The sequence below is a fragment of the Ovis canadensis genome, chromosome 1 (assembly GCF_042477335.2).
Source record: "Ovis canadensis isolate MfBH-ARS-UI-01 breed Bighorn chromosome 1, ARS-UI_OviCan_v2, whole genome shotgun sequence".
Classification (NCBI taxonomy): Eukaryota; Metazoa; Chordata; class Mammalia; order Artiodactyla; family Bovidae; genus Ovis; species Ovis canadensis.
The window spans coordinates 30,496,577-30,519,279 of NC_091245.1; the positions used below are offsets into that span (position 1 = coordinate 30,496,577).

At 44.4% G+C, this 22,703-nt stretch overlaps 1 long non-coding RNA gene and 1 other non-coding gene across 2 annotated transcripts in view; one reads left to right on the forward strand and one right to left on the reverse strand.

Annotated features, from left to right (window-relative positions):
- Window positions 1–22,703, forward strand: part of LOC138441527 (uncharacterized) — a 162,401-nt gene that overhangs the window by 90,033 nt on the left and 49,665 nt on the right. The gene's annotated exons all lie outside the window — the stretch shown is intronic.
- On the reverse strand, window positions 17,894–17,998 carry LOC138431591 (U6 spliceosomal RNA). The gene has a single exon (XR_011253748.1). It is a non-coding gene; the product is annotated as a U6 spliceosomal RNA (small nuclear RNA).

Genomic DNA, 22,703 nt, shown 5'->3' on the forward strand with positions numbered 1-22,703 from the left:
ACCCCATGGACTGTAGCCTGCCAGGCTTCTCTGTCCATGAAATTCTCCATATAAGAATACTGGAGTGGGTAGTCATTCCCTTCTCCCAGGGGTCTTCCTGACCCAGGGATCTAAACTCGGACTCCTGCATTGCAGGTAGATTCTTTACCATCTGAGCCACCAGGGAAGCCCCAAGAATACTGGAGTGGGTGGCCATTCCCTTCTCCAGGGTATCTTCCCAACCCAGGGATCTAAACGGGGTCTCTTGCATTGCAGGCAGATTCTTTATCATCTGAGCCCCATGGAAGCCCATGTGTGTATATGTTGCATATAAAGATTAACATTGCACCTGGTCAGTTCTCAGAATAGAAATGATGTTCCCCAAACTGAGTAGTGGGATACTCCAATCACACATTTAAACATCTAACTTTTAAAATAAGAGATAATTGGGACAAAAATTGGGAGTATAATGTCATGCTTTTTTGTACACTGATTCTTTAGCTATTTATCCTTCAGATTTTGGCTTACATGCTATTATCTTGGCAGCTTTCTTGACTGGAGCAGGGTGCATGCTCTGACAGTACCCCGTGCTCATATAATGCTGCAGTACCCCGTGCTCATATAATGCTGTATCACAATGCAATTAGACATTAAACATTTCCAAGCATAATTTCTGGCTCTCCTGCTGGACTATGACTTAGGCAGGTGAACACTTCCCAACACAGCCCACACCCCCTGCACCTGACCCAGTAGACAGTCCCTGAGTTCCAGGGCTGAACAGGAGGCCTGGAACACTTGAACCGTTGACAATGGACCGTTGCTCCATAGACACCTAATATCCCTGTGAACATCTCAGTCTTTCCCAAAGGAAGCTGCTGCCGTTTAAGCCCAGTAACTGTATCCCAAGGAAAAAGATATAGCCAACCTTCTGGAGTTTTATTTGATTCTGACTCCAAGCTAAACCTAGGAATTCAGAACTGTACTGTGGTTTATCATTTAAACTGGAGGGTGGAGGAGGACTTTTGCAGGCCAAGAGATAAATCGAGATCTCACTTGAGTTCTCTTCATTGGAGGAAAGCTGAGCACTAATTCTCCTTGTTATGATTACCCACATCTGGATACATAGCTGGAATGGCTATCTTCAGCAACTGACAGCAATTGCACACTGCTTCCTGGACCATGGGAAGGCCTACTATGGAGCAAGGATCACAGAGAAGACATTAATATTCACCAGTTACACAAAAAAGAGAGATATCAAATTCAGTCATACTGCATTTTTGAGCAGAGCTGAAGACACTATCAGAACTATCAGAGGCTTGAAAGATACAAACAAGTTGCCTCCTAGCTCATCCCCACTGAATTTTTCCATTTGCCAGGGTTAAAGGATCCTTGAGTTGATAATGGTTTATCATACATGTGATTAAGTGGAGAACCCAACTGAACTGCTGTTTCAGATGTGGTCTCCTCCTGGAACTAAGGAATACAACCCCTGACATTGGATGAGCAGCCGTGAACAGGCAGATACATTTTCCCCCATTCTGAGTCACAGTGAACATCAGAGGCAATTCACTTGCCTCTAGTAGGGAGAAGGCAATGGCACCCCACTCCAGTACTCTTGCCTGGAAAATCCTATGGGTGGAGGAGCCTGGTAGGCTGTGGTCCACGGGGTTGCTAAGAGTTGGACATGACTGAGTGACTTCACTTTCGCTTTTCACTTTCATGCATTGGAGAAGGAAATGGCAACCCACTCCAGTGTTCTTGCCTGGAGAATCCCAGGGACGGGGGAGCCTGGTGGGCTGCCGTCTCTGGGGTCGCACAGAGTTGCACACGACTGAAGCGACTTAGCAATAGGGAGAGCACTCATACATTTACTATCCTAATTCAGGAATGTGTAAATTCTCCCAATCCATTATACAATTTATTCTGCTGGGTCTTGATGGCTTCATCATCTTACAGAACATCATGTTTGTCCAGTAGCTTGGTGACAGTATGGCACCTTGGCACAGCTGAAGGAGTCTGAGAAAATGGCAGAAGCAGGAAGGCCATTCTGACCTCTTCCCACACCCCTCACCTTACTTCTCCATGAAACAGGTCATAAAGCTCCCCTGTGAAAGGTACCCTCCCTATACCAGAAGGTAGGAAGACATTCATAAGAGATGAGGGATTTGAGGTTAAGACATTTGTACAAAACTGTGCAGTCAAACCTTGTTAAACACACTCTTATCTTCCCAGTTACCTCTTCCCTATTTATTACCCCAGCCCAGCACCACCTCCCCTTTCTTAGATTTAAATGTTAAAACTTTTTAAAATTAGTTTTTATTGGAGTGTAGTTGCTTTACAATATCATATTGGTTTCTGCTGTACAGCAGAATGAATCATACATGTATCCCCTCACTTTTGGACTTCCTTTGTCTTCTCAATTCTTCACAAATTTATTGTTCCTCTGTTTGAAAGATATAAAAGCTTTCTTCTATGGTTACTTCTCTGGGCCTTGATTTTCTTGTGAAGGCTCCCTTGCACATGTCAAAAGTTCAATAAAACTTGTATGCTTTTCTCCTGTTATCCGTCTTTGCCAGTTTAATCTGCAGACCTGGTCCGGGACCTTAAAAGGGTCAAGGAAAACTTTTTCCTCTCCTACAGCTAGTAAGACCTAGAACTAACAGAGTCCTTAGATGTTTGGCAAGATACATTTGTGCAGAGGGTGAGTTGTACATTCTGTGAAACTGAGCGCCTGTACAATTCCGGTAATCTGTACAAGGTCAGATAGGAAATAATTTTAGCTCTGGGCACATAGTGTCTCTTGCAACCACTTATTTTTGCTATGTAGTGATAAAGCAGCCATAGACAATATGCAAACAATAAGCATGACTGTGTTCCCACAAACTTTATTTAAAAAACAGGCTGTGGGCTTGATTTGGCTTGTAGATCTTAGTTTGCAGACCCCTCCCTGATCTAGCACATGTCAGATAGCTCCTCCAAGGAGAAAATGGTCTTTCTTGATCTCCCTTCCACTATGAAGGCAGAGAAGGCAATGGCACCCCACCCCAGTACTCTTGCCTGGAGAATCCCATGGATGGAGGAGCTTGGTGGGCTGCAGTCCATGGGGTCACTAAGAGTTGGATGTGACTGAGAGACTTCACTTTCACTTTTCACTTTCATGCATTGGAGAAGGAAATGGCAATCCACTCCAGTATTCTTGCCTGGAGACTCCCAGGGACAGAGGAGCCTGGTGGGCTGCCATCTGTGAGGTCGCACAGAGTCGGACACGACTGATGAGACTTAGCAGCCACTATGAAGGAGGCATGATGGTAACTGGGTCTCTGAAAAATTTGGAATTCAGTTAATGTCGCATTTGGGTATATTGTTCTTACCCATTTGCCAAGTGACCTGAAAAAACTAGAAGCCTTAAAGGGGCCCAGATTGAAAGAAGGATCTCTGAGCTCTTCCAAAATGCAGTCTGGGTGGCTCTCTGATCACCTCTTCTGACCTGGGGATACAACAGGCTTCATGCGTCTACTGTGAATAAAGGTGCTAAATGGTCTCATATGAGGACACCATTCTGATATTCTTACCTTCCTGAGCCTCCAGCCCTTTCAGTATTCTGCAGGGGCAGTTTCGGTACCTCTTCCTCATGTATTGATACTATTGGCCAAATTTGTGCCCAAGCTTCAAAGAGCCATCCCAACTGCCTTTGAGGCCTCCTGACTATTTATAGCAAGTCTTGGATAGACGGTTGGCTAACTGAGCTGTCATTTTCTTTTTGTCAGGGCTTCTAAAACTGTTGACCACAAGTAGCCATATCTACAGTCCTTACAGTTACCACCACTGACATGTCATTCAATGTCCCCATGCTTCCTTTAACTCCTTCCAACCTCTGTCTTGGTACTTTGTACTTCTGGGGATTATCACCACCCCACCCACCACCAGCAGTGGGTTCTTATCATCTGGCCAGTGAGTATTACAATTCCAGAATCCCACCTGGAAGTGCTACTTTCCAGGGCCACATCGTTTTTGTTTTTTTTTGAAGACTCTTTTGGTTGTTGTGGTAGACCATTTTAAAAGTCTTTATTGAATTTGTTACAATATTGCTTCTGTTTTTATTTTTTTATTTTTGGACCACAAGACGTGGAATCTTAGCTTCCTGACCAGGGATCAAACCTGCACCCTCTGCACTGGAAGGTGATGTCTTAACCACTGGACCACCAGGGAAGGCCACCAAGACCACTTCTTAATCTCAGCTTTCGTAGATTCAGTTATCCCTGAAAGCAGATCTAGAAACAAGTGTTTATGGGCAGGTTATTGATATTGGGATGTGACTCCAGGGAACATAGGTGGGGGTCTGGGAAGAGGAAAACAGGGATGAAAGGAAGGCCAATGTCAGGTTGTGTTATTGAGCTGATCACCATGGTGGGTGATTGGGACTTTTCCCCTGGGACCCTCTAAGAACTTCAGAACTGTCCACCCAAGTGATGAAGGAAAGAAAGCGGTTGTCTATTGCTTCCATGGAGTGCTGCCACCCTCTTATTTCTAGGTTTGCCTATGCCTGCCAACTGAAAGGGCCCCTGTAGGCATCTTGCACCACAGTGTCAGAGAATGCCAGGGCAAACGCCTGAGGTAAGTGGCAGGGTTGAGGCCATTATCTATCAGGCTAAGTCTGCAGGCTTGTTGCTGCAGTAATAGGTGGTTCAGTTCAGTTCAGTTCGGTTCAGTCACTCAGTCGTGTCCAACTCTTTGCGACCCCATGAACCACATCACACCAGGTTTCCCTATCCATCACCAACTCCTGGAGCCCACTCAAATCCATGTCCATTGGGTCGGTGATGCCATCCAATCATCTCATCCTCTGTTGTCCCGTTCTCCTCCTGCCTTCAATCTTTCCCAGCATCAGGGTCTTTTCCAATGAGTCAGCTTTCCGCGTCAGGTAGCCAAAGGATTGGAGTTTCAGCTTAAACATCAGTCCTTCCAATGAACACCCAGGATTGATCTCCTTTAGGATGGACTGGTTGGATCTCCTTGCAGTCCAAGGGACTCTCAAGAGTCTTCTCCAACACCACAGTTCAAAAGCATCAATTCTTCTGTGCTCAGCTTTCTTTACAGTCCAACTCTCACATCCATACATGACCACTGGAAAAGCCATAGCCTTGACTAGATGGACCTTTGTTGACAAAGTAATGTCTCTGCCTCTTAATATGCTATCTAGGTTGGTCATAACTTTCCTTCCAAGGAATAAGCATCTTTTAATTTCATGGCTTAAATCACCAACTGTAGTCATTTTGGAACCCAGAAAAATAAAGTAATAGGTGGAAATGAAGATAAATTGAGAGGATGTGAAGCAAGCAAAAGAGGTGATGGATATACTGTGCAAGGGTTCATGGCTTCTCCACTCCATGTCTCACTCCTTGAGACCTTGAGACTCCTTGAGACTCCTTCTCCACTCCTAGTACCTAGTTTTGCAGCCCCACAGACCGACTCGAAGTCCCTGATATGTACGGTGAAAGAAATAAGGCAGTGGACTGATTATTATGACAATCACTGGTTTTATCATAATCTCCTTTTCTGGATGAACTTAAAGGACAGTAAATAGCATATTGAAGATTTGGATATGACAACAGGTGGGAGGTAACTGATGACAAGTTTAGGATGTTTTTTTCCAGAACGTAATACATATTCTGAATGGGTGACTATAGATTTAGGAACTGAGAGGTGGAGGTGGGGTGGTACCTTTTATAACTGAAAGGAATGATTTATGCTCAGAATGTTGCTTCTTAATTTGGGATTCTGTGGTTTGCTAAACCTTAGAAAGTACCCAAGGAAGGAATAATCTCATTGGGAAAGCAGTCATTCTTCTACTAAATTAAAAGTTATAGGGGGGGTTCCCTGGCCACTTGGGCTCTAGAAGCCGTGCAGAAAACAAACAAACAGAGTTTGGTTTATGTGGTTGATCTTGACCAATGAAAAGAAACTGTATTTGAATACAAAGTAGAGGGCAGAGAGGAATATGGTGGGAACTCTGATGATTCCTCTGTTCTTGTTGTATTACCGTGCCCCCTTGTTAGACTGTTAGACCTCTACAGGAACAGGACCACCAAGGACTGAGATCTTTTGAGACTGAAGAGTTGGGTCACTTCATTAGAGAAGATCCTTCATAAGTTGTGGTACTGGCAGAAGAGGGGAAATGTGCAGTGTGTAGTGGATAGGGGTCCTCCTTTATGTTGCTCTGGATTTGTGTTCACTTACAGAAGAGAGACCTGGAGGAAGCATGGCAATCCACTCCAGTAGTCTTTCCTGGAGAATCCCCATAGATAGGGGAGCCTGAGGGGCTATAGTCCATAGGGTTGCACAGAGTTGGACACTACTGAAGTGGCTTAGCACACACCCACAGAAGAGAGAACTCTATCTTTTACTGCTATTTTCTTGCTTGTTGGAGGAGGGGGCTCTGGGATTGAGCAAGGTATAGCTAGGGATGAAGGCTTCATTTTCTTCCTTCATCTTCTTTTGATTAAAACTTTGACTGAGGCTCCACCTTCAACAAGCTCTGCTTCCCAGATTAGGGTTTACATATGCCTAGGGCTATGTGGCCATGTGTTGGAAGACATGAAGCCATCTGCTGGGTATTCATTCTACTTGAAGAATTAGGAAAACATTTAAAAACAATTAAAGCCAAAATTATGAAGCAGATTGTAAAATGCACATGGTTTTTTTTGAAAGGAGAAATGATAGCTCCAAATACATTTTATGTTTATAAAAAGCTGCTTGGGACTTCAGCTCTTCCTTGTTTCCTTCAGTCTCTCTTCTGGAGTATGTATCATTACTTTCATGAGTAAGGTTGCATGGCATTGATGTACTGATATATGCCCTGGCTTCCAGGAAGCTGTCCTTGCTTCCTTCTACAGGCATGTCTCCCACCACTTTCCACAACATTTCCCAGCTGTGATCACACCCAACACCCAACTGCTCCTGTTCCCCGAGTGTGCACTGACCTTCATACTACTACCCTTTTTGCTGTCATTTGTAAATTTTTTTCTTTCTGAATTGCCTTCAGAATCCAGCTTTGTGCCCTGTTTTCCAAAGCTTTGTCACCCCTTCCCCAAGAATAGGTACTAATTAAGGGAATCATTTTTTCAGATACTTTGTTTATAGTACTTCACACCCAATCTGTCCTGGTTTCTGGATGATCTCCTGTGACTGTTGATCTGAGTATTACTGTTTACGTGGCTGTTTCCCCTGTGAGGGTATTAGAGATGAAGATGAATCTAAGCCCGTGACTATTTCCCTAATACCAAGCATCCTGCCTGGCAAAAGAAAAAACAAAAAACAAAAAACCTCAAGTATATGTTAAGATATTTTTGCTGAATAACTGAACAAATCAATAGAGGAATGACCCTGGGGACCCTAGACAGCTCTCTCTGCTGACTGGTGCTGGTGGTGGGGTTTCTGGTCACACAAACAGCTGTCCCATTTAAATTATTTGCTCTTTCCTTTTTTTTTTTCTAAGCCCCAAAGACCTTGAGGCACAATAACCTCTTCGCCTGCACGAATTTTGCAAGTCATCAATTTCTGATCATGGCCCATTTCCTTTGTCAAGGGGAGAAAGTGATTCCCTGCAGTCTTCTGAATTTACAGAGCAAAGCTGTCCAGATGTGTCTGGCCTACCTCTCTGCTCCCTCTCCCTCACAGCCCCCCTCATTTTCCTTCCAAATGAAATTCATTCCTGGCTGAGGAGAGAGAGGAAGGATTAAGGGGTCCACATGCAGCTTCTTTCAAGCTTCGGGGGAGGGCAGATGGTTCCTGTCAGTGTTTTCTTTCCACGCAGATTTTGTTCCCTAAGGCAAAACTCAGGCTGTGCAACCCAGGCTGGTTTTGCCTCAGTGTCTGGGGGGTGGAGGGGCCCCACCCCAGGCTGGGTCAGTGCAGGGCAGGAAGAGACCTGCCTGTTGCTGGCTTCAGAGTTAAGAAGTGCTCTGGGATCCAGGATGGACGCATTGTGCTTCCCTCACAGCTGGGCTGTGTTCATGTTTCTTACTGTGAACCATGTTCAGAAGCAATTCTTAGAACTCAGAGAATTCGAGAAAAGCCAGGTAGGGAATTCGCAAAGTGAGGGCTTGTAAAATTGGAGTGATTTGTTCAGAAGGAGAGGATAAAAGTGGATGTTCTAAGCAAACACCATAGTGGGAATGTGAAATTTACCAACAACTTGGTACATTTCAATCCAACAAATATTTGTTGAGTACCTAGTGTTAAATAGGGCTTCTCTGGTATCTCAGCTGGTGAAGAATCTGCCTCCAATACGGGAGACACAGGTTCAATCCCTGGGTCAGGAAGATCCCCTGGAGAAGGGAATGGCTACCCACTCTAGTACTCTTGGCCTTCCCTGGTAGCTCAGGCTGTAAAGAATCTGCCAACAGCTACCCACTCCAGTATTCTTGTCTGGAGAATTCCATGGACAGAGGAGACTGAGGGACTATAGTCCATGGGGTCACCAAGAGTCGGACCCAACGGAGCGACTTTCACTTTACTCACTAGTGTTAAACGTGATTCAAGAAGACAATGTAGGTGATAAACAAACTTCATGAAGCAGGATGGTCTCCAATCATAGTACTGCAACGTGAGGGCAGTAGGCAGGAAGCTTATAGGGTAAAGAATAAAGAACAAGGAAGAGAAAAATAGAAAATATCTCATTGGCTGGGGCCACCTATCAACCTTGTTTGTGGTGAGAAGGAACAAGGAAGTAAGTAGAGAGCCCAGAGCTGGCTGGGCATCTGGGGACAGGCTGACCAGTGGGAACATGAAAGCTATCCACATTTTGGTTTCCTGATGTGGTACCCTGGGCACGAGGGACTCCATCTTGGGCCTAGAAAGTTATTTCTATACTAGTATGTGCCAGAGATGTGAGTTTATGGGTCTGTCCCACATCAGGCAGAAAGTTACTAGCAGACAAGGACTGTTTGCTTTGCAGTCAGATAAAAAGGATTCAAAGGGTTTGGGGGTTTAGTGAAGGATCATGTCCTCTGGACCACACCCCAAACTGGATGGCAGGGATCAGAACTGAATATGGTTTCTGAAGTCAGGCTCGCAGCCTGACAGCTACAATGGTGTAGATGTATGGCTACAAAGTTCAGAAAAGCAAAGAGAAGAGAGTAGTCAATTCCGTCTGGTGGGGTCAAGGAGAATCTGAATCTGAACTGAACTTGGAAGAAAGAATAGGGCTTCTTTGGCTGGATGGAGAAGGGGGTTTTAGGTTGAGAAACAACAAAGACACAGATGTATGAAAGAGTATGTACATTTGAGGGGGAACAGTGAATAGTTTGTATTTTTCAGAGTGTTCATTCAACGATTATTGTTTTTTTAAAAAATATTTTCTTGTTTTTGATGTGGGCCATTTTTAAAGTCTTTACTGGATCTATTACAATATTGCTTCTATGTTTTGGTTTTTTGGCCTTGAGGCATGTGGGATCTTAGTTCCCTGACCAGGGATTGAACCCTAACCACCTGCATTGGAAGGCAAAGTCTTAGCCACTAGACTACAGGGAAGTCCCCACTGATTACTTCTTAAACACCTACTATGTGGCAGAAACTGTTCCAGGTGCTTAGGAGGCAGGAGTAATCAAGGCAAGTTTCTTTCTTTCTTGCTGTACTAGTTCATTAGACTGGTGGCTTGAAAAACAAAAATTACTTTCTTGACATCTGGAGGCTAGAAGTCTGAGACGGAAGTGTAGGCAGGATTGGCTTCTTTTCTGGCTGTGCTGCATCTTTCCTGCCTGTGGGCCTTTTCTAGTTGTGGTGAGTGGGGCTCCTCTCTAGTTGCAGTGTGCAGGCTTCTCATTGTGGCGGCTTCTCTTGATGCTGAGCACAGGCTCTAGGGTGTGCGGACTTTAGTAGCTGTGGTTCCGCGACTCTGGAGCACAGGCTCAATGTCTGTGATGCAGGGGCTCAGTTGCTCCTTTGCATGTGGGATCGTCTTGGATCAGGGATTGAAGCCGTGTCTTCTGCACTGGCAGATGGATTCCTTATCGCTGAGCCGTCAGGGAAGTCCCAGGACTGGCTTCTTCTCCAGCCTCTCCTTGGCTAGTAGATGGCCGTTTTCTCTGTGTATCCTCCTATGGCCGTCCCTCTGTATTTGTCTCTACCCTAATTACTCCTCTTATAAAGACACCATCATGCTGCATCAGGGCCGACTGTAATGACCTCATTTTAACTTAATTACCTCTTTCAGAATCCTGTCTCCAAATACAGTCACATTCAGAATTACTGGTGGTAGAACTTCAACATGTGAATTGTGGGGGCTACACAGTTTGGCTCATGACACTTGCTGGGGTTTACATTTTAGTGTGTGTCAGGTTTGGTGGTGGGTGATTTAGTCGTGTCCAACTCTTGAGACCCCATAGACTGTAGCCCAACAGGCTCCTCTGTCCATGGGATTTCCCAGGCAAGAATACTGGAGTGGGGTGCCATTGCCTTCTCCAGTGGATCTTCCTGGTCCAGGGACTGAACCTGGGGATTGAACCCAAGTCTCCTGCATTACAAGCAATACAGATTCTTTACAGACTGTGTCAGGTTTGAGGGGCAACAAATAACTATACCAATAAACAAATAAACAAATTAGGTAATGTTATTTAAAATATTTTAAAGTATTTATTTATTTATTACTTATTTTTGGCTGCACTGGATCTTAGTTGCAGTATGCAGGATCTTTTGCTGTGGTGCAGAGGCTCAGTAGTTGCAGCCCATGGGCTTCCCAGTGGCATGTGGGGTCTTAGTTCCCTAACCAGGGATCAAACCCATGTCCCCTGCATTGAAAGGCAGCTTCTTAATCACTAGACTGCCAGGAAAGTCCCCAAACTTGGTAATTTTAGATAATGATAAGTATTGTAAAGAAAATAAAAACAAGATAATGGCATAGAAATTGGCCATTCATTATTATGTATTATCTCTATATTATAGCAAATATATAAATTTATTTTTTTTCCAGAAAATGTTGGAACACCTTATCTGAACCAAGATTTAGCTATTTTGCTGGGAATCATTTAGATTTGTTGCAAGGTCCCTCAGGCATGATCCTTGCCCTTGAGAAATTCATAATGTAGTAGAGGGAACCTATGTACACACAGGAAAACATATAAGGAGACCCCGCCATGGGAGCTAAGTGGCTCATCAGGAACACTGGTGCTGTTTCAACAGGGTGAGAGGGGGTGGGCAGTGGTGGGATACTCCCTGGCATCATGTGGGGATATCAGGATCTTTGGGCTCTACTCAACAGGGAAAATCCATTTCCATCTTGGGTCCCAGAGATGAAATTCTTTTGCCAGCAAAAGGAGTAGAATAAAACATTCTTTGATGATGGCAACCGAAGCTCAAAGTATGCTGGTCCTTTTCTGTACCTGAGGCCAGGAAGACACAGAGGCCCAGGTCAGGAAGGACTGGCCAAGTACCAGCTGGGTTAATTTATCATAAGATGTAGGCATTTGCTCTGGACATCATGATGGATAAAGGCTTGGGCTTACAGTCCACTTTGAGCAAGCTCTGAAGGAGAGATTGAAAACACAGATCCCCTAGGAAGTGGCAGTGTCAGCCTGGATCCCTGGTCAAGAGCAGTAAGGGGCTTTCTCTAAGGGGAACTTCAGAAATCAGGTGGTACAAGGGGAGAAGTCCGTGGAAGCCAAACTGAGCCTGGAGAGGAAGTTCACTGGTCCCACAAGGAGGAGGAAAAAAGCCTCCATCAGTTAGTTGTTCAGGCTGGTGAAGCTCCAGGTTTAATGGGCCTCAGTATCTGTTGGAGATGATGGGGCTGCGCCTGGCAGCATTCAGTAGGGGGGTGTCTGCATAGAACCTTGGACCATCATTTTTTTTGCCTTCATCAATCTTTATTTATCTATTTTTTAATTTTAATTTTTACTTTATTTCACTTTATAATACTGTATTGGTTTTGCCATACATCGACATGAATCCGCCACGGGTGTACATGAGTTCCCAATCCTGAACCCCTCTCCCACCTCCCACCCCATATCATCCCTCTAGATCATCCCTGTGCACCAGCCCCAAGCATCCTGTATCCTGTATCGAACATAGACTTGCGATTCATTTCTTACATGATAGTATACATGTTTCAATGCCATTATCCCACATCATCCCACCCTCTCCTTCTCCCTCAGAGTCCAAAAGTCCATTCTATACATCTGTGTCTCTTTTGCTGTCTCGCATACAGGGTTATCATTACCATCTTTCTAAATTCCATATATATGTGTTAGTATACTGTATTGGTGTTTCTCTTTCTGGCTTACTTCACTGTGTATAATCGGCTCCAGTTTCACCCATCTCATTAGAACTGATTCAAATGAATTCTTTTTAACGGCTGAGTAATACTCCATTATGTATACGTACCACAGCTTTCTTATCCGTTCATCTGCTGATGGACATCTAGGTTGTTTCCATGTCCTGGCTATTATAAACAGTGCTGCAATGAACATTGGGGGTACATGTGTCTCTTTCAGTTCTGGTTTCCTCAGTGTGTATGCCCAGCAGTGGGATTGCTGGGTCATAAGGCAGTTCTATTTGCAATTTTTTAAGTAATCTCCACACTGTTCTCCATAGTGGCTGTACTAGTTTGCATTCCCACCAACCATCATTTTGAACAAGCTGGCCAGCCCCATGTTTAGGATATAGGTAGTGGACTGCTGATCACACTGTAGGGAATTCTGCGTTATTATATACACAAGGGACTTAAATTGACTGTATGATAAATTGTATATAGTGTTCTAGCCTAGTTTAGTCATTCTCAACTATATAAAAAGTCCCTAGTAAAAGCAGTTGTGCAACTACAGTGGTATCTAAATATGTGCCCAGGCAGGTTAGATCCTGCCTGATAATCTCCATCACCATCCTGCTACCTGGAGCAGGCAAAACCAGAGTCAAGCTCTCCTGCAGACTTGCGGGGCGCCTGAGGAGCAGAGCACGGCAGACTGCATTGCTCAAGTTCCCAAAGCAGCTGGAAGGGAGAAGGAGAAGACAGTGTGTGCTGTTTTAATATGATTTCTCATTACATTTATTGAGCATATGCTATGTGCCCGACACTTGGGTTCCCCTAGAAGCAGACACCCCTGAGAGGAAGACTGAAAGGCAAACAGTTTAACTGGGTTATGATCCTAGGAAACACACACAGGACAAAGAAAAGGAAAGGAAAGGAAACCGGTAGGGAGTTACTATGGACAGCTGGAGCCAAGTTACACAGGGATCCTCTGGGAGAAGGAGAACAACTGACCCACTTTACCTGGGGTTAAGGGGTTTGCTGAGATGAACTTTCAGTGAGAAATTGAGGGAAAGTATGAGAAAAGTGTTAGTCACTCAGTTGTGTTATGTCCAGCTCTTTGACTCTTTGTGACCCCATGGACTGTAGCCCACCAGGTTCTTCTGTCCATGGAATTCTTCAGGCAAGAATACTGGAACGGGTTGCCATTCCCTTCTGCAGGGGCTATTCTCGACCCAGGGATCGAACCCAAGTCTCCTGCATTGCAGGCAGATTCTTTACTGTCTGAGCCACCAGAATCCAGGGAAATCCCAGGCAAATTCAGACACATCAGTCACTCAGTCTGGGAGTCACTGTAGCATATATGCCTAAACTATCCCAAATGAGGTTGAGGAAACCCAACTGTTCGTAATCCACCAATTTCCTATCTGACTGGTTAGGGAAGATGCAGTTTCTAGATGCCCAACCTAGGGAGGCAGTTTCTCCTTACAGCCCCTGAGAAGTCCCGAGTGCTGAGTAAACTAGTCTTCTGACTGGTGCAGGCGCAAGAGTGCCTCTCACGGCATCCCTTTGCATGACTGACCATGTTTTCTGGTCTCATTTCCCTTTTTCTTCACTTTCACTGACTGGACTTGTGTCTCCTAAGTAAAGCATCAACCCTGTATGTAGTCTTTGCGTCAGGCTCTGCTTTCCAGAGAAGCTGGTCTAATTTGGCTGAATTATGGGAGACCTGAGTTCAAATCTCAGTTGTTTGGCTGACTTGCTGTGTCACTTTGGATAATTTTTCTCTTCTAGACCTCAATTTTCCTTCTTCCAAAATAGTAGTTGAAGCTATATGATGTCTGAAGTCTTCTCCTGTCCCCATATCCTCCGGTCTTAAAAGATTCTCCTAAAAGAGCCTTGTGAGTTCCCTGCTAAACCCGAAGCCTCAGACTCCTTTCAATTCAGTCTTATTTTTCCCCATCACTCTTAACGAATCTTGGTTTCCTGGGCAATTTTTATTTAAAAGAAAAAAGGAAAGCAGGAGAAAGCAAGTTTGGAAACTCATAGCCCCTACACCCCAAGGAGATTTTCCTAAAACAATCTCTCTCTCTCTTTTTTTTTTTGGTGGGGGCAGGGGGAGACTTACTTTGCAAGGAAATTTAGTCATTCTAAAATGGCCTTTGAAACCAAAGACTATGGAAAAGTTGAAGGAAAAGCACAAAGTGATTGGGGATAAATAGTTCCATATGAGTTACTGGATATAATATTCCTTCTTGTACTACTCAGCGCTGGCTGAAAGCAGACACTGCATGCTTGGTGTGTGCTAACAGATGTGTGTTCAGGCTTAATGGGATTTTAGAAGGGTCAAGAATTCCCCCAAAGTATATTTGCACCACTCTGTTTTCTGAGGGTCATGAGAAGCCACTCAAAATCTCACCTCCTTTTTGTTGCCAACCCTGAAAGTTTTCATTCACTTCTTTCTATGGTAAGGAATTTGGAAAAATCAGAGGGTAGATATTGGTGCTAATAATAAGTAATAATATGAATAGTAATAAATTAATATTAAAACAAGTGATAATATTAATAAGTAATATTATTCCCATAAGATGTATAGAAAACCTGAATGAACTTCTTGGCCAATACATTAATCATACAATCATTACCGTTTATCAATGTGTTATGTGTTAACTCATTTGAGTTTCACAAAGTGAGAAGTTCAGTAACTTGTCCAAAGTCACATGGTGGTGGAGGGGAAAATGAACTTGGATTGGATCTGCACTGATGGAAAAGAACAAAGTCTGTGCTGTGGTCATGGGTGAAATGAGAAGGAGGACTGTGAACTGGGCAGTAGATTGGAGCAGAACCTTTTAGGTAGCTTCCAATTTGATGTTTGCTTCTTTGGGCAGTAGAGAATCAAATAGCTATTATAAGCCAAGCCTTGTGAAAGTCACTCAGTCGTGTCCGACTCTTTGCAAGCCCATGGACTATACAGTCCGTGGAATTCTCCAGGCCATAATAATGGAGTGGGTAGCCTTTCCCTTCTCTAGGGGATCTTCCCAACCCGGGGATCAAACCCAGGTTTCCCGCATTGCAGGAGGATTCTTTACCAGCTGAGCCACAAGGGAAGTCCAAGAATACCGGAGTGGGTAGCCTATCCATTCTCCAGGGAATCTTCCTGACCCCGGAATCGAACTGGGGTCTCCTGCATTGCAGGAGGATTCTTTACCAACTGAGCCATCAGGGAAGCCTGTGGTTGCAAAGAGGAATCAAATACAGCTATGTACTTTTGGGAGGTGACATTTGGGAAGATAAGGTTTTTTACAGAAGTCACTAACCCTAACCCTAATCCTAACCCTAATATATGGAATGCTTCACAAATTTGGGGGTCATTTTAGACATAGATAATTACCGTCCAGCAGACATGAGTGAGCAAAAGGCCAGGGACAGTTACAAGGAATATCCAGAGGCAGCATGCTGCATTGGCAAGAGTCTCAACTCTGGGGTGAAAGCATGGTTCAAAATCTGGTTCTACTGTTTCCTAGCTGTGTGGCCTCTGGCAAGTTACTTAATCTCTCTGAGCCTGAGGCTCAAGAAAGATATATCACTGGAACAAGACTTTGAAGTTTATACAAGATTTGAGCATCTAGAAATATTAAGGAAAGAAATACATTAAAATTATTAGAGTTATAAGAGTATGAGTAATTTCTTTAAACATTTTTTCTATGTAGGGGGACAAACATACATGAAAACAATAGCAAGTATTTCTGAGTTCTAGATTTGGCAGCAGAATTGATTTTTTTTTTTTTTTTTGAGAGAGATTTCTTTATTGTTTAGGGAAAACACTGAAATTGGCTTTTGGTTCTGGAGCAGCATGGCCAGAAGCCAGTCTGTAAGGAGAGCTTGAAGTAGAGTGTCTGCTTAGTTGCTCAGTTGTGTCCAGCTCTGTGACCCCATGGACTGTAACCCACCAGGCTCCTCTGTCCATGGGGACTGTCCAGGCAAGAATACTGGAGTGGGTTTCCATGTCCCCCTCTAGAGGATCTTCCCAACCCAGGGATCGAACCAAGGTCTCTTACATTGCAGGTGGATTCTTTACTGTCTGAGCCACCAGGGAAGCCCTGAAGCAAAAGGAATAGGTGGTAAATTGCTCTGCATCCTCATCTAGAAGGTGCTGTTGGCTTCCTGGGTATGGGGCACATGACAATAGTGCCTGTGGCAGAGAGTGACTGTTGTTTGAGAAATCTGGTTCCTTTTCCTGTTGGGCACAAGTTGTTTTATGTTTCCCAGCCTTTTTTTGCAATAAGGCGTAGCCATTTGTTCTAGTTAATGGAATATGGGTGGAAATTTCACATGCCACTTGCAACACTGGCCACATAAATAAATCATTTACACAAGATTCCTTCTCTTGCCCTGTCTTCAGACTGGGTGTTGATGTCCAGAGAAAGCTGTGTAGAAGACAGCAGATCCTCTGAGCCTGGGTCCATGTACAGTTCTATGCAGTACAGCTCTGTGAGCCCTGCCTCTCATTGGCTGGACTTTGTAAGGGTAGACAAACTCTTCTTTTAAACCCCTGGGATGTCAGAGTTTTGCTGTTAAAGTAGCTAGTGTTATCTCAACTAATATAGTAATACATTTTGGGCTTCTTCAGCAGTATCCAGAGGGAGGGAACTGGGGTCATGGAACCTAGGGGAGAGGAGGTAAGAGGGAATTCTCTTTCATGAGGTTAGTCCAGATGGAGAAAAATGGCACCCCGCTTTCGTTGAGGATGGTGGTCCCTTATATAGACTAAGGACGTGGTCTTTGGATTCAGTGCCATCTGGGATTCATTTCATTTTTCTATTTTACTTTTCAGTGTTGTAGTGCCCTTGTAGTCCCTTCAGGACTTGAGTAGAGTTGGTCAAACACTCAGGTATAGCATCACCTGTACTTTGGGAAATTAAGGGACGATCAATGCTTAGGTGTGGGAAGGCCAGGGAAGATGCAGTGGCAGCTTGGGGAAGCTTGAATGGGTAGAATTGAATGGTAGAGAAGCTTGGAGCAGAGGTCGCAGAGAGAGGGGACCACCTAAAGAATGTAAGTTATCCTGGGATCTTCAGAAGTAGCTGGTGGTAATGTGGGTGGAGTGTGCTTTGTTCCTACAATTATGCAAGTTGATATTTTCACTGTGTTATAGTCCCTTAGATTCTGAGGGGGCTCTTTAGATGTCTCTTTACTGGGGAACTCCAGGATACTTGAGTTGCCTGTATTTTTAAAGTTTTCTTCAATGTTTATTAATTTTTATAAAGGGAAAATACATTCTGAAAGAGCATAATAGAAAGCAACGAAAATGAAAGGGTCTGGAACACAGCATTGGATCTAGTAGATAGTAGGTACTCAATTAATAGTTGCCTTTTCTATCCTAATGTTCATCAATTTATTTTATTATTTAAAAATTATTTCATTGAAGTGCAGTTGATTTAGAATGTTGTGTTAGTTTCTGGTGTATAGCAAAGCGATTCAGTTATACATTCTTTTTCATATTCTTCTCCATTATGGCCTATTGTAGGATATTGAATATAATTCCCTGTGCTATACAGTAGAAGCCTGTGGTTGATCCTTTCGACACAAAATAGGTTGCACCTGCTAATCCCAAACTCCCAATCTATTCCTCCCTCACCCCCACCCCCTTGGCGATCATAAGTTTGTTCTCTAAAAAATATGGACTATTTCACAAATTTGTGTGCCATCCTTGTACAATCTTGTGTCAACTTGTCTATATCATTCCAGTTTTAGTATGTGTGCTGCCCAAGAGAGCACCATCATCAGTTTAATCACAAATTCTTGGAAGGAGGAACTTGGCATTATTTTAAATGATTATTATTGTCCATTGGTTATCAGATGCATTGTGATTTTAGAACAGTTACGTGGGAAAAAATGTCCTCTGAGACTTAAGAAAGTACCCTGGGGTGGTGATCTGCTTCCTGGTGTTATACTTACTTACTCTCCTGGGATGCAGAAGGCTTCCCCAATGGGTGCTTTTAAACAGTTAATGTAACAAAAATCCAACTATTTAGATCAAATCACTGTCTTTGCTCTTGTGTTTAGAGTAAATATCAGTTTATTTACCACCAGTTCTTGAGTCATGATTTATCAGCAGATCTTGTGTGGGTTCCTGGAAGTGGTATGACCCTAGTCCTATTCACATGCTCCCGATCCTTACTTCTCCTCAAGAGGCAGGATCTGGGCTGACATGGCAGATTGTGATGTTCTCTGGAAAACAAAGTGGCCCAGAGAATGCCCAGTTCTGATGTCACATGACGGGAATCAGACGCCAGCAATCTGGCTTGAATTCAGTTGAAATGGGGGAGGGAGGAGGAACTTAAAGCCAGAAGCAGCAGCATCTCATGAGGACCTACTGTGTGCCATGGTGTGAGGTGCTTACACTTATGATCTTATTTAATCTTCACAACAACTCTGTGGGATGGTGAGTATCCCATGTCACACAGATAGGAAAGCCAACATTCAGAGAGGTTAAGTCTCTTGTGCACAAGATGACATGGTTAGGGACAAACCCTGGTTATTCTAACTCTAGAGCCAATGCCCTTGACCACAGCACCATGAAAGACATTGAACATAGCTGGTGATGTGGTGCTTGGAGATGAGAAACATCTCAGAGGGAATGCAGTTGTTGTCTTCAAAGCCCTAGGAGGCTGAGTGATGAAAGCTTACAGGGCCAGAGAGACTGGAAGTATCCCCAGAGGCACACAGCTAATAAATGGTAGAGCCAGGACAGTAACCAGGGGCTGCTGTAAGATTTATTTCTGCTTCTATAAGAAGAACAATTACTTCAGAGAGTTATTGGAAGATTAAATGAAGCTGCATTTGGAAACCATGTAGTCCTGATACTTAGTAAATGCTCAATAAATGCTTAATTCCCACCTCACCCATTTCCTTTTGCCAAAAAGAGCTGATATGTGGAAGAATTTTGTTAAGTGGTCCCTACTGTCTAAAAATTAGAGATTTAAGAGAGTCAGGGTGAATTTTCTCTTAAAAATTTTTTTTATTAAAAAAATTAAAAACAAATTTGAATTCATTTTTGTCTGTGCTGGGTCTTTGTTGTTGCATGGGCTTTCTCTAGTTGCAGTGAGTGAGGACTACTCTCTAATTGTGGTACACAGGCTTCTCATTGCAGTGGCTTCTCTCATTGCAAAGCAGACTCTGAGAGCCTGGGCTTCAGTAGTTGTGACTCATGGACTCAGTGGTTGTGGCACACAGACTTAGCTGCTCTGCCCCACGTGGAATCTTCCCAGACTAGGGATCAAACCCATGTCCCGTGCATTGGCAGGTGGATTCTTAACCACTGGACCACAAGGGCAGTCCCAGGATGAATGTTTAATTCAATTCCACAGATGTTTTCTAGACACCTACTAAATGTCAGACCTAGACCTGGTCACTAAGCATGCAGAGACAAGATGTGGGCCATGCCTTTAAGGAGTTTCCCTGGTGGTTCAGTGGTTCAGACTTCACTCTTCCACTGCAGGGAGCATGGGCTCCAGCCCTGGTTGGGGAACTAAGATTCCATATGCCACTTGGTATGGCCAAAAAAAGAAAAAGTTCAAATCGTCACTTTCCACAGGTTAGGGACTGTTGACTGGCTGCTGGGACCATCTGCTCTGCCTTGTCCCCTACATCCCAGACAGAGAGGTTCTGTTCACTCAGAACCAGATGCAGAAATGTAAACCAAGAGGCTTAGCATGCTGAAGTGGTTATTGCAGAACTAGGGGTGGGGTGGGGGGGTGGGGTGTGTGCAAGTCCTCGGCTGACATTTGACATGGAGGCTGTGATCAGGGCCGTGGGACCACACACATGCTTCCTGGGTATTTCCTGATATTGGGTGAGTGAGGACAGGGGGAAAGAGCAATGACCCACAGGACAGGAAAAGAGAGGATTACAGTATGGTTTGACCAGGGTTCCAGATGATATGAGCAGCATGGAGCAGGGAGCGCCTGTGGGTCATAGTCATTGGCACTGTGGTCAGCTCTGCCTGGCTGAGGAAGTAAGGCTGCTTGTCCTTCCTGAAGGGAGCCTTCAGCCTCAACCTTGAGGCTGGGCTTCTTGTCTGTCTCCTTTGAGTCTGTGAGCTCTCTGGGGAGAGACCCTCTCTTCGGTCCTTGCAGTATCTTTCATGGGGTTGTGCAGGCCTGAGACAAGTCTCTGTTTCCCTAAGTGCATCCCTCACTGCTCCCCATCCTGTGCCTCAAATGTCAACTAACCAGACCACTGTGATCTTGGGCAGCAGTCCACCCACATGTGTCCTCGTCTGGTGCTGCCTTCTGGAGAGAACGTGGGCTTTGGAGTCAGAGAGACCTGTTCTCATGCTTGTCGAGGCCTCACCTGTACACCTGGGAGGTTCTCTTGCAGGGTTGTTGTAAACAGTAGTCACGCTGCATTTAGATCAGTTGAACATAGTCTTCCAAACGTCTTAGTAATTATTATTGGTTAAAGCAAAACATCAACTTCTATTTAAAGTTAAAGTAAATCCTTCAGTAAAATAAGCATGGCATTCAAATTAAAAAAACACATGGCAATCATACATGAGAACCAATCTAGAAAAGGTCTTTTTACAAGTCTGAATGTTTAGCATCCCACACGTAGTGCCTCTGGGCACAATATCTTGTGTCGAGCACAGCCCTAAAGACTCTGTTCCTGGGTCAGGCACACAAGGACGGCCACAAGGTACTGACACTGCAGTCTGTCCTCCTTCTGAGTTCCTTTTAAAGGCCTGAGTTATGTAGGGGCTGTGTCCCAGGCTCCCATTCCTCAGGCCTCAAAGATGAAGCTGTGACCCAGCTCGGCGGTTTCATCTCAGTTCCCATGGAAGCAAGCGGTGAAGTGATGAACTGGAAGCAACACCATCTTTATTCCGTTGCCACCTTGCACCGCAAAGAATTTCCATGGGGAGGCTATTTTTAGCACTGTTTTCTTTAACGTGTCTACCTGTGTTCTTGGATGAGACACTAGGAATTCTTGTCTTTCTATTTCATTTTGTCTGCTCCATTCATCCCATTGCTGTTCAGTCACTCAATCGTGTCCAACTCTTTGCGACCCCATGCACCGCAGCACACCAGGCTTCCCTGTCCTTCACTGTCTCCCAGAGCTTGCTCAAACTCATGTCCATTGAGTTGGTGATGCCACCCAACCACCTCATCCTCTGTCGTGGCCCCTTCTTCTGCCTTCAATCTTTCCCAGCATCAGGGTCTTTTCTAACGAGTTGGCTCTTCGCATCAGGTGGCCAAAATACCGCAGCTTCAGTTTCAGCATTAGTCCTTCCAATGAATATTAAGGATTGATTTCCTTTAGGATTGACTGGTTTGATCTCTTTGCAGTCCAAGGGACTCTCAAGAGTCTTTTCCAACACCATAGTTCAAAAGCATCAGTTCTTTGGCACTCAACCTTCTTTACAGTCCAACTCTTACATTCATACCTGACTACTGGAAAAACCATAGCTTTGACTATATAGACCTTTGTTGGAAAAGTTAACGTCTCTGCTTTTTAATATGCTGTCTAGGTTTGTCATAGCTTTTCTTCCAAGGAGCAAGCATCTTTTAATTTCATGGCTGCAGTCACCATCTGCAGTGATTTTGAAGCCAAAGAAAATAAAATCTGTCACGGTTTCCATTGTTTCCTCACCTGTTTGCATGAAGTGATGGGACCAGATGCCATGATCTTAGTTTTTCGAATGTTGAGTTTTAAGCCAACTTTTTCCACTCCTCTTCCACCTTCATCAAGAGGCTCTTTAGTTCCTCTTCACTTTCTGCCATAAAGGTGGTGTCATCTGCATATCTGAGGTTATTGACATTTCTCCTGACAATCTTGATGCCAGCTTGTGCTTCATCCAGCCTGGAATTACGGAGAAGGTAATGGCACCCCACTCCAGCACTCTTACCTGGAAAATCCCATGGCGGAGGAGTCTGGTAGGCTGCAGTCCATGGGGTCGCTAAGAGTCGGACACGACTGAGCGACTTCACTTTCACTTTTCACTTTCATGCATTGGAGAAGGCAATGGCAACCCACTCCAGTATTCTTGCCTGGAGAATCCCAGGGACAGGAAAGCCTGGTGGGCTGCCATCTATGGGGTCGCACAGAGTCGGACACGACTGAAGCGACTTAGCAGCAGCAGCAGCAGCAGCAGCAGCACTCTGCTTTTAAGTTAAATAAGCAGGGTGATAATATACAGCCATGCCGTACTCCTTTCCTAACTTGGAACAAGTCTGTTATTCCATGTCCGGTTCTAACTGTTGCTTCTTGACCTCCATACAGGTTTCTCAGGAGGCAGGTAAGTAGAAAAAGTGAAAGTGAAAGTTTGCTCAGTCATGTCCAACTTTTTGTGGCCTCATGGACTATACAATCCATGAAATTCTCCAGGCCAGAATACTGGAGTGGGTAGCTGTTCTCTTCTCCGGGGAATCTTCCCAACCCAGGGATTGAACCAAGGTCTCCCACAATACAGGTGGATTCTTTA